The 14675-nt window shown below is 37.8% G+C and overlaps 1 protein-coding gene and 1 long non-coding RNA gene across 2 annotated transcripts in view; one reads left to right on the forward strand and one right to left on the reverse strand.

The window, feature by feature from the left end:
* The window catches only part of gabbr1a (gamma-aminobutyric acid (GABA) B receptor, 1a), a 107123-nt gene that overhangs the window by 22567 nt on the left and 69881 nt on the right, over positions 1-14675 (reverse strand). The window lies entirely within an intron of this gene.
* On the forward strand, positions 167-4006 carry LOC123967784. Its single transcript, XR_006824343.1, has 3 exons — positions 167-199; positions 726-834; positions 3669-4006. It is a non-coding gene; the product is annotated as an uncharacterized LOC123967784 (long non-coding RNA).

The raw sequence follows: 14675 nt of genomic DNA on the forward strand, positions 1-14675 counted from the left end.
TCACGGTGTTGGATTTCTCTAGAATCGCTTAATCCACCTTTAATTTAAACAATTTAAAATGAAAAGTCAAAAGAAGTTTTGTTTGTGATCACAGAAAGCATCAGCACTCACCCGTTACTGATGAGGTCATAGTAGGTGGGGTTTTCAGGGTTGTCATCAGGAGTGGCTTTGCAAGATTCGACAAACAACTGCACATTTGGTATTTTCGTTTGAGCTTGAATGCCCATATAAATTTTGTCTAACAGCTGGACATTCACTGGATAGGCGTTAGCCTCCACTGTACTTGTAAAGTTGCTATCGTGGAAGATCTCAAAAGTATAGCCAAAGCTGCCGAAGCTGGACTCAGTGAAAATGTAGTCAGAGTTGTGGAGATTGTAGTAACTCGAGATGTGTATGGTTTTGGGAAACTGGCAAGAGAAACCGATCTTAACTGTCTCCCTTCGGATTATTAGCTCGTTGGGCAGCACGTAGGAGACGATCTCGTTCTTGAAAACGATAAAGTCGCCTGCATCCTGTATTCAAGACAAATTCAAGTGGTATAAAACCCGTTAGTGGCTGAGAGGAAAATGAACTTTCAGTGCCACAAAAACAACCTATAGACACTATAATCAATGCAAATTAATGAGTTAGAAAACTTCATGAAAGATAAAAAAGTTTGTTTATATGTAATGTTTTTCCACACCTCAATTTTTGTACCACACGTGCTGAATGACATGCTGCCCAAGATGTGAGTGCTGTTGAAAGTGAGAGAGCACGACCGGTCTCTCAGCCTGAGATAGTTCTCGTCGATGCCAGGCATGGAAGCTTTCTCGAGGGCCACCGTCATCTTGTTGGGTGAGCATTCAACAGTGGCCTTTCCTGTAAATCACATTACACTTTACAGTTTTTCCTCGATTGCTTAGACACATTTCTTGAAATTATGCCTCTTTTTCTCGAAACTCTAAACACTATTTTCAGGTTAAAATTGAACTTTCCACTCAAAACCATTCAATCGTGCTGAAAAACCAAACACACACACACACAAAACACAGTCTTACACACTGATGAGATAAATTCAACACAATACTTCAAAATCTGGTTATAAGTAGTTTTGCTTGTGATGCTCCCCCTCAGAAACCTTTTCACATGATGAACACAACAAAAGAAATAACAAATGTACATTTGCACACATTTTTTATTCCTTAGTCTGCTGTTCAGTACAACGCACCAGACAACTAATTATTCTGCCCCAGCGTCCCGTCTTTGGTCTGGGACAGGCCAGAGATTCTTGTTCTCCACATTTATCTATTGAAGCTTCTGATTGGTGTGTTATCATTTCTGGCTGTGTGTGTTTCCACCTGGGTAGCTGTGTGCTGATTGAGCTCACCTTGTGCTGACTGAGTGAACAATATTGAATGTCAGTGTTTTCTCAATGACCACGCGGTGTAGGCAATGAAAAGTGAAGGGATTTGTGTGTAGAGTTTTGGGAAATGGGTGTGCTTTTTGAAAAATGGAGTTATGGTTTTGAAATTTTAGTTCAATAGCCTGATTATAGTGTTGAAGCAATTGAGAAAAACTGTAACTTAGGACATCTTGGCTCAGACAGATGTGGCGCACAAATTATGTTTGCTTTATTGCCCTCCAATACAAATGTTAAACTTTGAGGGTTGAGTTACAACTTTGCCTGAAATTTAGATTCAGATGTACAACATGTATTTAAACCTGCATTAATGTGGTTTTCATTATCAAGTTAAGATAACCAGGTGCAGATTGTACATTAATACCAGTTTAAAATTAGATCTATATACCTTGCACATAGGTAATTTGTCTTTGCCTTTCAAAGTGATCCATACAATAAATTTCTTGGTCTGAACCACACCAGAAAGTGGCAGAGCGACTAGTCCAAGCTGTTGCGTTACATTGCTGAAATCGTATTCCTAACGTGCATATTCCCAAATTCATTATTGTAATGTCATTTTCTCTGGTCTTCCTGGTTGTGCTATTAGAAGCTTGATCAGAAAGCAGCAGCTAGAATCTTGGCAAAAAGAAACTTTGACCCATTCTGGCCTCATCTTGAGCTGATTTTAAGGTTCTGCTGTTAAGGCCTTGCACCACCTCACCGATCTGAGCTAATTACACCAGATACTCTCTCGATGCTGGTCTCCTAGTCAATCCTTCACAGCTTCACAGCATTTGCCTGCTGTTGCTTTGTAGAGTGTTGGAACCATGCTGCATGGTGATTCTTGACTTTAAATAAAACTGATTGGTTGATGCGTTGATACAGTTACTGTCCTGTTGCTCACTCGCCTATTGTGCACAACTGAGTTATCAGTTTGTGTCTATTCGAAAGCTGTTAATGAGGAGATGACAATGGTAATTCAGAAAATATAATATAAATGTCAGGTGATAGAGATTTGTTCGTACATGTAGCCTTCTGAATACCTCTAGTGACCTCTCACATCAACTTCTGACTTCTGTCTAATTGTGTGTAAACCATGTCTCTGTTGTGGAGCAGTTTATGTTCCTACAGAGGAGGTTAAATTAAAGCGGATGGTGCAACTCATTCATTGAAATGAATTTTAAATGGTTCACATCCAGTCTCCTACTGTACCAACAGTTAACGTTTCCTTTAACCATGACCACAACTTTTTCCTAAAAGATTCTTGGGGTGGTGATGCCGCATAGATAAGATTCTTGCCTTTGGTGTGGGAGACCTGGGTTTGATTCCCACTGTGAGACATCCACCGTTGTGTCCCTGAGCAAAACACTTAACCCCTCGTTGCTCCAGAGGCATGCGACCTCTGACATGTATAGCAATTGTAAGTCGCTTTGGATAAAAGCGTCAGATAAATGTGCAACAGCTTCATGCTATTCCTGCATTTGCTCCATACAGACAACAGTCGCAGCCAGAAGGCGACATTGTTACCTACTGTATTTAATTTGTTTTTGGTTAATTGATGATTAACAAACCTTGAGTGATAGACGCTTGGGTCACCATGACAGCAACACACCTCATTTCCGATTGACTGAATGATAAAACAAAGAGAACATGTTTTAGTGCAAAATCTAAAAAGAAGAGCGACACTAATAGTAATAATAATAATGGTAATATCATCTGATGCATGATGAAATGTATAATGAAGTATAAAATAACATTAAGCTGTTTTTGAAAACTTTAATTTAATTGAGAAGACATTTTTACTTTGAGACATGATGTAATACAAGCGGAGGTTATGCGCAAAAAGGCAATAGAAACCCCAAAAATCTAAAATTAATAGATTCAGGCTTATTTCTTTGTTAGTCTTTGGTGGTTACTCATTTAGCATGTTCACAGAAACAACAGCTCTCAGCTCTGCTAACATGGCACAAAGCAGGAAATAATTACGCGCACTGTTCCAATAAATGTATATAAATTAAAGGACTCACCTTTCATTTGTCTCTGCAGTGAAGCAGACTGGGACAAATCTGTGCACGTCACTTTGTTTTGGTGTCCAGCTCACAGTGACTTCAGCTATTCCATTGTTATTATCTTTGGACGCTTTGGTCATGTTCTGGGGGCCGCTGACCTGGAAGTCATATATGCTTCAGGAAAATAGAGGCAAAAGGGAGGAAAGAAATATTTAGTGTCCTTGTTTGGCATGAACGGTTTTAATATTAATTATATTTCTTTTGGCATGTCCATATTACAGGGTTCTTCTTTAGCCAAGTGAATAAATACCTAGCCAGGAGAGCCTGCGCTTGGGCATGAAGCTGAAATTTCTGACCCACAGTGGCATAAAGAACATCACCATGAGAAGGAGTCGTAGAGAAGAATATGGGCAGCGTTTGACCAGCTTCGCAGTTTGGTATGGGAGGAAGGACTGTAACACAGACACGAGGGGTTATTAAGACTGGGATTTCTAAAAAGAAGCGAATTACAACATAACAAAAAATTAAAAGATATTTGCAATATTGTCTGTTCCGAGAATATAATTGCAACAGTGAGAAAACCTACAAAAATACTGTCAAAATTTTAAAAAATAAATAAAATTTAAACAATAAAGTATATTTTGTGAAAAGGTTTATAATATTGCAGGTGTAATATTTTGAGAAAAAGGTTATTTTACTTTACAGTATCAATGAACTGTGTTTCAGATTAATACAGTATGTAAAATGTAAGAAAATGTCAAATAAAATGTACATAACAATGTGATATAGCAATGTAATGTCTAAAACTTTATTATCATAACTATAACAACTATATTCTTGTAATATTATGTTTTGTGATAGTGGAAGAGTTGCAAGATAACATTTGAACTCCCCTGTAACTTTTGTTTTATGGCTGTCAGGTCAAATCAGGTTAGTTTTCTTTTGGGTCAGACAATCGGTCCAGTTGTGTCACTCCATCAAAATGTATATTTAATGTGTTTGAATCACTTACTCTCCACTGAGAACTGCAGCATTACTTTGCAGAGAGGTGGTGAGTTCATGTTGGAAGCCTCCCGATATACAGATGATCCATCTGCATAGGTCAAAGTGATGTTTGTGGTGGGGTAGTCCCCGAGCATCATCTCAAACACGTGGACACCAATGCCAACTTGGCCTGTACTTGTGAGAGTGCACGCGGTCTGGGAGGACATGAACAGTTATAGTATGCTTAGGTCTCTTTAGATACTGATCTTAGCAGAAAAGAACTTAACTAAAATAATTTATTCACCTAAATGGTTTAAATATGAAGAAGGTCCTGATCTCTTGACTTCAGTTACAATAAAATTGTGAATTTTAAGTATAAATAAACCCAATAAATATAGAGACACACAGTTGATTTCCTGTTAGAAGACATTATTCCTATAAAGAAGCTCAATACATACAGCATGTCCACTACTATAATGTGAACATGCACAATTAAAGCTAAAAATATTCAAGTCAAATCAAACATGAGTTATAAGAACATGATAAACTAGGTATTACTGCTTAGGGTGGCTTGAATGTCTGATCAGCTCCTGTAAGTGCTCTGTCAGAATGTGTCTTTACCACTAATTTGAAATAAATTACCTTATCCAGAGCAAAGTTTGAGGGAACTGCGGCGTCTGTAGTGAAGCTGCATCGCACATCATCTCCGTCTGGATCGTACGCCAGAAGAGGAAGCTTTGAGAAACAGTTCTGAGGCACCCTGCATGAAAACACAATGTTAAATCATTTAGATTAAATATAGACTAAGTAATATAGGGTGTATGTATTAAGTGTGTGTGTGTTTTAAATAAAACTTTTCAAGTTTTCACAGAAGAAGTTTCAAAATAATATAGATCACTGGAATCTTAGTTTGTTTGCATTTGGTAACTACTGGAAATCAATAATTAGAGATACTCTACATAGTTCTCGCACTGTTTTGATAATTTTTATATTCAAAGAAAGATAATGAATATTTAGATACATTTTAAAAAGAACAAAACATCCTTCCTTTACCTTTCACTGTTACAAGACAACCATCTCTATCATCACAGTTATCATTTTCTTTTACAGTATTGTAGCAAACATGTAATGCCTGAAAATGGTTGACTCTGAATTGTTAACTTGTTGACTTGTTAATAGGAGCTATGCCACCAGATTTAAAAAAAGAAATGCAAAGAAAAAAGTGATGAAAAGGGAAAACAAATGGGGAAAAAAATAAAATAATCATATTTCTTAAGCGTCAGCAAACAGAACTATATGCATAGAACTGTGAGGGATATAAATATGCAGTACATAAAGTTACATAATTGAGTTTTTAATGTGAAGTATTTTATTTAGCGTGTGGTGTTCTCAATAAATGTGTAAATGCAATCTTTAAAATATAAACCTACAGTCTGTCTTTCCAGCCATCAATCAAAGGAGCCTCATTTACAACGAGCTGTGGCTTCCCTTTGCCTTGACAATCTAAAAATTAATGTTATCAGTCTATACATATTCTTCGTGTGAACAGAGAAAGAGTGCTGAATTAAGGTAGAGCTGATGAATGATGCTGCAAAAATAATCTTTTGCTTCTCGTCCATGTGCAGTTACTGAACTGATATATCGTACTGGTGGGGTTTGTATTCTGCTTTACCCACAGAGCTCTGTTATTTGATTTTCACGTTCTAATCCCAGTTTGAAAAGAAAAGGTTTGTACCTTAAAGACGACACAGTTGCCGTCACAGGGCAGCTGTTGAGGGAGTATGAGTCAGATCGAGTTCCCAGGTCCAGATCGGCATTGGCCATCCAGTTTGTTTTTCCATTGACGTTAGACTCCCAGCAGCAGCCAGAGTCCCTGAAAGGAGAAGGTGGAAAGCGTTGTCACTCAGAAATACAGTATATGGATGCCACCTGCAAGAGTAAAGTTTGTCCACCAGAGGGCAACACACTGTTGGAAAGCCACACATCCACCACAGAGCACAGCAATCAGCTGACATCAGTTGTACTATTGTTCAAAGTACTATTTATAACAATAAAATATGTCTATTGTTAAACTGCATTGTGTCCCGTTATCTTGGCGAGGTCTCATAACTACAAATAACAAATGTTAATCTTCATAATCTTTGTTTATGTTATGCCTGAAAGCTTGAAATAGCTGTTACAGAACCCCACTAGAGCTGATTGGCATCTGTTTAGCAAAGAATGTCATGTTGTAATTTCAAGCAAAAAGGTAACAACTGTGCGCAGTGTTTTGACACTTTAAGGTAATAGATGAGGGGTTATGGCGTAAGTACTGTGCAAATGTTTTAGGCATATGTGGGGAAAGTGCTTTAAAGTAAGAATGCTTATTTAAAAAAAATAATGCACATGTTAATAGATTATATTTATAAATTAACAAAATGCAAAGTGAGTGAACAGAAGAAAAAATCTAAATCAAATCAATATTTTGGTGTGACCACCCAGTGTCTTCAAAACAGCATCAACTCCCCACAGTCCTCCTGTGGATTTAGGCAGCCTCAGTTGCTTCTATCGCTTCATGTAATCACAGACAGGCTGGATGGTGTTGAGATCAGGGCTCCTCAGTTCCAGGAGTCCTTGTTCTTCTTTACGCTGAACATAGTCCTTAATGACTTTCGCTGCATGTTTGGGGTCGTTGTCATGTTGCAGATTACGTTTGGGGTCACTCAGATGCCTCCCTGGTGGTACGGCACGACGAGTAGGTATCTTGTACCACTCTCCGGCCCTTCAGTGAACAATCTGCCTTCTGCTACAGCCAGATATTTAAAATGTTGATTTAGTACAGAGCACCTGCTGCCATTTTTCTGCACCCCAGTTTCTGTGCGCAGTTGAGTCGCTTGGCCTTGTTTCCATATCAGACTTTTTGGCTGCAAGTCTTCCTTGAAGGCCACATCTGACCAGACTTCTCCAGACAGAAGATGGTGGACCAGGGTCACACTTTGTTCTGCAGCTCTGAGCTGGTGGCACTGCTGGACATCTTCAGATTGTGAAGAGAAGTAAGCATGAAGCGTCTTTCATCTGCTGCAGTGAGTTTTTGTGCTTCTTCACAAGAGCTTGGACAGCACTACTGGAAACACCCGTCTGCCTTGAAATGTCTGCCTGGGAGAGACCTTGCTGATGCAGCGTAACTACCTACTGCTTGTGTTTCTGTGCTCTTGCCACAGTGTATGATTTTTGACAGTAAACTTCAGCAACCTCACCTTGTTACCTGTGTTTGGTTGTTCCTCACACAGCTGTGGTCCTCCTACAGAGCTATTTTCTGTTCCAGTGAATGATTGAGTTTTAACCTACAACAGCAGCTGTTTGGTATCATCGTTTTTATCATACACCTCACGACATGCCTACGAAGTCAGGGATTTGAAGTGTACCTAGAAGAATTTTAACTCACTTTGTATTTTGTCATTTGATAAATACTGTCTGTAAACATATATAATTTGTTTTACAGCATTGCTTTCACGCCTGCCACAAAACTTTTGCACAGAACTGTATTTTACAGCAGAATATTTGATCATTTAAAGGTACAATGTGTAATTCCTGGCCAAACAAATGTCACTCTATTTCAGCTCGTCCATTGAAACTCTTCCACCTCCTGTGTGTCCCCAGACAACGACGATTTCACATTCAGTCTGCCAGTCAGAGACAGGGGAGATCAAGTGGTGGCAGGATGGGCAGGACACAAATGAAGGAAAGGTCCAGGAGAGCGAGGAAAGAGGGAGAGCCGCTTGTACAGCAGCATTGATTGAGAAGTCCTTGGGGCAACTCTGCGTCTTTGACCTTTTATGTTGGACTGTGGGCAGACTGGATAGTGACTCACTGTTGCATCTCAAGGCACAAGTGGAATTACAAAACCGGACTGGCCAGGGCTAGAATGCAAACTTCAGTCGGTCTCTCTGCAGCACAATAAGACGTGTTTGACACGACGTCACAACTGTTCATTCCTCACATTCTGTTGATAATGTTAGTTCATTTTTTAATGTTTTAAACTAAAATCCTGGCCAAATCTTACACTTTGTACCTTTCAGACAACCGATTGATAATTTTTTAGACTCATCTGCTTGACACAAAAGATGTGATTTTGTTGATCCATCAAAAGTATGAACTGCTTAGGCTCCATCATCACTACTGCGAGACCTTTTGCTACATTTGCACCTCCTACATAAAACGGAGAGGTTTTGACTTGTAAGTTACTGTGTATGTCAATCTGTTTTCCGCCGCCACGGCCGCTTTTATCTCCCGTGTTACATTCAGCAACAGTCCCAGCTCGTTATTGATCCATGTAAAATAAAATCTGGTGCGGTTCTTCGTCTGCATTACTTTATTCTTTTACCAAATCTTCAAAAGTAGACCATCTGCTTCATGTTTACACCGGCACGCGCACGCCCAGTGTTGTTTTAATGAAGACAGAGATCAACTGTGAACGTAGTTGAAAAGCTGGTGTGGACGGAGATCATATTCGTTTTAAAACCCCGTTTTTAATGGAGTAGTGTGGATGGGGCCTTGGTGCATGTGCATCTGATTAACACACTCACTGACGTTCATTCAGTCATTCAACCACAAGCCTTTTACACAGCAGACATTTTTGTTATACTTTTAAACAGACTTAAATGAAAAATGAAGTATGCAAACGTACGTGTTTTAATATCTGTTGCAGCCTATGTTTTTATTGAATGACTGATGACTGTGATTTGTTGCGTGTTTCATTGCTTGGTTATTTTTCTGTTTATTGTTGTGGTTGCTTTAGTTTTATTGTTGTCTCTTATTATTTGAGCTTGTAAAGCACTTTGTGACTTGATGTGTGAAAGGTGCTATATTAAATAAAAATCACAGGTGTTTCTAATAACATTAAAGATGAGGAGGAACAATACCAGGACCCTGAAACTGAGTCAGCTGATTGGAAATGCTTTTATTATTTACAGTACACCTGTAGTTGACGTGCCAAACAGTCTTCTGTGAAAAGACCTATGGTTCATGAACATGCTGCACTGCATTGCTGGCATTTACGTACTTGGCAGCTTGACAGTGTCGGGCAGAGGAGGAGATGGTATACTGTATAAGGCAGAGAGAGAGAGTACATGTACATCCTCAAATCTGACTTACACCTTTATGTATAAAGCAATTTAGGTTTGTTCTCAATGTACGAAAACAGAACAGCATGAACAGCAAATAGCACTCACTCACACCTAATGCTGCCCTCTCAATATCAGGTGAAATGAAAATTGTCATTTTGTTCTTTATACTGTTTACAGGGCCAGAGCCAGGATTTTCAAGATACCTAGTCCAGATTCCCCCTGCAGAACTCCACCCATTTAAAACATTTTTGATGAGTCATCAACCAAACAGTCGAGTTTCTGAGTATTTTTAAAACATTGTTAATGTTGACAATTCATTTAACTTTATCGTCTAAATTTTCTATGTGTTGTTTCAAAGCTTTCTCTGCACTCTCCTGTGTTTTAATTCTGGGTGGAGAATCCAAAATTCAGTTTAAATTATTTTGGGGCTTTTTGCCTAGAATATTTTAAGGTATGTTCTAAAAATATATGAGTTATCCTTAGAGAACACATTGTGTTAATGTAAACTCATCATCAAAATATTACTTAGTGTCCTCAATTGTAGCCACGATCCTGACTGTATAAATTGTTCTGACTTCCTTTAAATCTCCTGAAGTGCCTTTTAAATTATTATTATTATCGTCCATCTTCATAAATCGTGTGAATTTTTGTTCTATCGTCTAATTTGTTTCTTATATTTTATTATTCATGTGTCTCTTTTCTGACTGCAAAGAGCTTTGTAACTTTGTTTTGGAAAATGCTGTAAAAATAAAGGTCATCAAATGTCACATACCAGTGTTTTACCTGCTCTGTGTTTTTTCATCACATAATGTTTTTAACTCCATTTATGGTCTTTACAGCCATTTTGACAACGATATGAGCCTCCGTGTTTAGCTTAAGTTTGGTTTAATAAATGCTGTGTTTTGACCAATAATGCTCTTCATTTTCTCCCATACCTGCAGAACTTTCTGATGTAATTTTGTCCTCGAGTTATGAGGAACACTGCAGTTGAAACACCAAAAATACCATTAATCTCAAAGGGCCTGATGCAACATTAGAGTAAAATAAGACAGAAGAGTTGGTTCCCTGTGAGCTGGACTTACCTCAGAGAAAAGGTTTTATTGGCTAAGATGGTTGCTGTTGTGGTCTCTTCCGACTGGCACCACCTGCCTTGGCCTGTGCTATCCTGGTCTGTTTGCTGGAAACTTAACTCATCGAAGCTCGTGCACACTCCGCTCTCACAGGTGTACGATGTCTGATTTTGACAGTTGCTTCTGCCGTTCTGTCTGGGATAAAAGGTCACCTACAGGGATTGGGAAAATACAGCATTGACGCCATGTAGAAGTAGTTTAAAGCAAGTTTCTTCAGTGAAACACAGAAAACAGGGTAAAAAAGAACATCCATGTTGGTTAATCTGGATTTTCTATTTTCTTTGTCTCAACAGCAGGGACGTGCACAGACATGTTCCTTACCAATTTATTTTAATTCCCTTACACTCACGCAATTGTTTAATACTCAACATTTTTCTACAAAATAATCAGTTCACAGAGAGACCGTGGTTTCTTTGGAATTCACTAGGTTTATCACAAGAGCAGGCAACAGGAAAGGAAACTGTGCCACAATGAGCATGTTTCCTCTGCTACTAGTATATATTTAGAATAAATGACTGCACCAAGGAGAGGGACATAGTGTTACTAATAATTTATTAATTTTTCCCAAGGCAATAGATCCTTTTAATTCTTTTTTTCGTATTGGAATACAAAATACTTCAAAAATTAAAAGAACGCACACAATAACTGATGTTGACAAAGACTTTGACAAGGACAATGGCTGTCTGTCTCATGTACAGATCTATCAGCTTACAACAAACTAATGGAGAGATATTAGATGAGGAGCGTACCATCAAAAATTTAAAGTTACTGTTTTAGGCAGGACACTTTTTCATGCAGTGGTAAATTTTGAGATTTTGGTCTATTTTGCTTCCATGTGTCTTCTTTAACTCTAATGGAAAGAAAACTTCATAATATGCATTTAGATGGTGTTTGTTTTAAGCAACTGCCCTTCGTCGGTTTGCATCTGTACATCTCTTCTAAATGAACTAAAACAATCTAATCTGCACATTTAAACAACATTTCAGGGGAAAAGACTCTATTCTTTAGTTATTTTGTTTATCCTATTCGCCTTCAGTGCCTTGTCAAATGTGTGTAAATGGCCGCATTTTAATTTGTTAATGCATAATTTGCATATGAATGCGAGGATAGTAATTACAGACACACGTTTTACTGTATTCACCTGTAATGTCTCCATTACAGTAGGGGTATGGTTGTAACACTTTCTGCTTCAGCAACGGTGACTTGCTGATTTTTTTAGTTAGAGTTCTCAAACTTTCATACAAAGTACCCACATTTGTTCACTAGAAATGGCACCAGTTTAATCCTCTACAGGAAAATCAGACCTCATGAGTTGATGTCAAATGCATTCTGTTCCCTGTATTGGGGTAGGTGGTAACAATAAGACAAAAGAAGCAAAAATTGATGCCACAACATATGATATGCTTAAAAACTATAGTGAAGTAAAAGAACAATGTTTCTCTCGCACTGTAACAGACTATGTCTGTATGTAAATTTATTTATAGATAAACCTACTTAATATGATAAATGATAAATATTATTACAAAGTACTTAATTAAAGAACATCTTTGTACATCCTTAGGTCTAATAAAAAAGAGGTGTGTGTCTGTGTGTGAATATTCTTAATCAGAGTCACAGTCAGTGCATATAAGTGGGCCGGTTCTCAGCGGTACGCAGTACAAGCAATTCTATATTTTACTCTTTGACGTACTTTTTTTATGTATCGTGGATGGTTGTGACACCTTTTAAAGAAGTGTTACAACCCACCCCGCACATGTCAGCCAATGTTTAGCTAGCTGTATTAGCATAGTGGTTTTAAATTAGAATGGAAAAAATGCATCACATGTTGCCTAAGAAACTACATTTCAATCTAATATAAGTCAAACAATTTTATCTGCAATAGTATAGATACTAAACAAAATATAGACTTGGTCAAAAAATTTACTTTCTGACCTGAAAATCAGTTTTTTCTCTATATATTCTGAATGTACCTTTTTCTAGACTTCATAACCACCACGCCTGATCGGGGAGGAAGTAGGTAAATCCTGAAATGATCTCTTGACTCCTATTTTATCTTTAATTGGTGGAATTGGTGCTGTTACAACTCTCCCCATGTTACAACCAGTCTTCTCCACTATATACATATATACAGCACCCCAGAAAAAAGGGCAGGTGCTTGAGCCCCTTCTGATGTCTACGTGCGCATTTGCCTGCTCAACAGGTTGTACAAATACCACAAGGTTTTGTAAAGGCAAGTCAGTAAATACTATGTAGATGACAGGTATGAACAACAGGCAGGTGTTTTGGAAGCCAATGAGAACTTCAACACTTTCTTCCTTTCTACTCTCTACATTTTCTTTTAACTCAGACAGAAATAAGTCAACCAGCGTAACTTCGTTGTGAAATAAAAAGTTAAATCCTTAGTAGCAGACTTATGAAACTGGTTTGCTTTTAATCATCTGGAATACCTCCAATGTTGTTTTGTCTAATACAATATCATAAATATGAACAAAGAGGATAGAGGATAATGATAAAACGTTGCGTACCTTAAACGTCCCATCCGTCTTCTTCAAAGGATGCATGAAACTAATGCTTCCTCCATAATAGCTGAGAGTGGAAGTAGTCCCCAATAACGCGAACAACAGCAGGAGAACTGCACCTGCCTCCATGGTGGCTTAAAAAATCTGTTCATGCAAAAGCTCGTTCAGTCAGTTCAAATCTCAGAGATGTGAGAGGTGGTTACCTTGGAATTCACCCAACAGGACCAACCAGATCTGCATCTTACTGTAACAATTTACGATGTTTTTAGAAAAAGAAGCACTCATTGTTGAGATCTTTAAGTAGTCAACGATGACAGATTCTTTGTTGGAGGACATTAAAGCATATGACAGTTGTTGATTCTCAGTAAGTGTTCATAGATTCAATGTATTTTTACTAATAAATTACTAACAAACAGCATTTTATGTTGGAGCTCATTGAGGTGGAGACTTTGCACTAGTTCAATCAATAAAACAACATACATTACAACATATTATAGTAAGTAATATAAGTATGAGTATAAGTAATTTATACATGTATTATAATTAATTACAGATATAGTTTTATTTTTATTTAATTTAAAATCCAAAATGTAGTGGAGTAATAAGTACAATATTTGCCTCTACAATATTGGGAAGTAGAAGTGCTATATAATGTAAATCCTCGCGTGCAAGTACCTGAAAAGTTTAATTAAGTACTTGAGTAAATTAACCTCATTCCACAACTGGCTGATGAAGAAGGGACACAAACAAAACTATATATGAACTAAAAATCTATGAATTTCTGTGAATTATCTTAAAGGCCCCCAAAAAATCTGTTTTCTCAAGTAACTTGAGAGAGACGGTTCATGTCCTAAAGGCCAAAGTTCAAACAGGTTTGGTTATTTCTGTATTTGTGTTTTTGTCTACGCTATTTTTATTGTTTTGAAGTGAAATATATTTAACAAAATATGAATCAAAATCACAGCAAGGGGTGTATGTAAATGAGTTAGTGATTACACCTTTAAAAGTGGCAGTAGTGACTAGAGTAGAGAGTGCAGAGATGAAGTAGATATCCCAAATTGTTAGGCCTAAGAGGGTTTTATAAATAAGCATAAACCACTGGCTCCTAAGTTGAAACACACTTTCTAAACCTCTTCTCATTTACGTTACATACATTTAGCTTACACTTTTATCCAAAGCATCTTACAATTGCCATATATGTCAGAGGTCGCACGCCTCTGGAGCAAACAGGGGTTAAGTGTCCTGCTCAGGGTGTCTTACAGCAGATTTGAACCCGGGTCTCTCACATCAAAGGCATGTGTCTTATCCACTGCACCATCACCACCCCTTGGCCGTAATGCCAAACACTTCAGGATTGGAGATGTGAACCTGTCAGTTTAGGTGATGAACTTTTATAACACCTCTAACCCCGAACCTCTAACATGCATTTCATGTGCTCTTCCTTTTCCTTACAGTTATCTTGTATTGATTGCACTATTTGTGAACTCTTACTTCTTTCCCTAGGTATTTAACCCATTGGTGTTATTCACACTTATAGCTTATATTATCAC

Source organism: Micropterus dolomieu, linkage group LG03 (assembly GCF_021292245.1).
Source record: "Micropterus dolomieu isolate WLL.071019.BEF.003 ecotype Adirondacks linkage group LG03, ASM2129224v1, whole genome shotgun sequence".
Lineage (NCBI taxonomy): Eukaryota > Metazoa > Chordata > Actinopteri > Centrarchiformes > Centrarchidae > Micropterus > Micropterus dolomieu.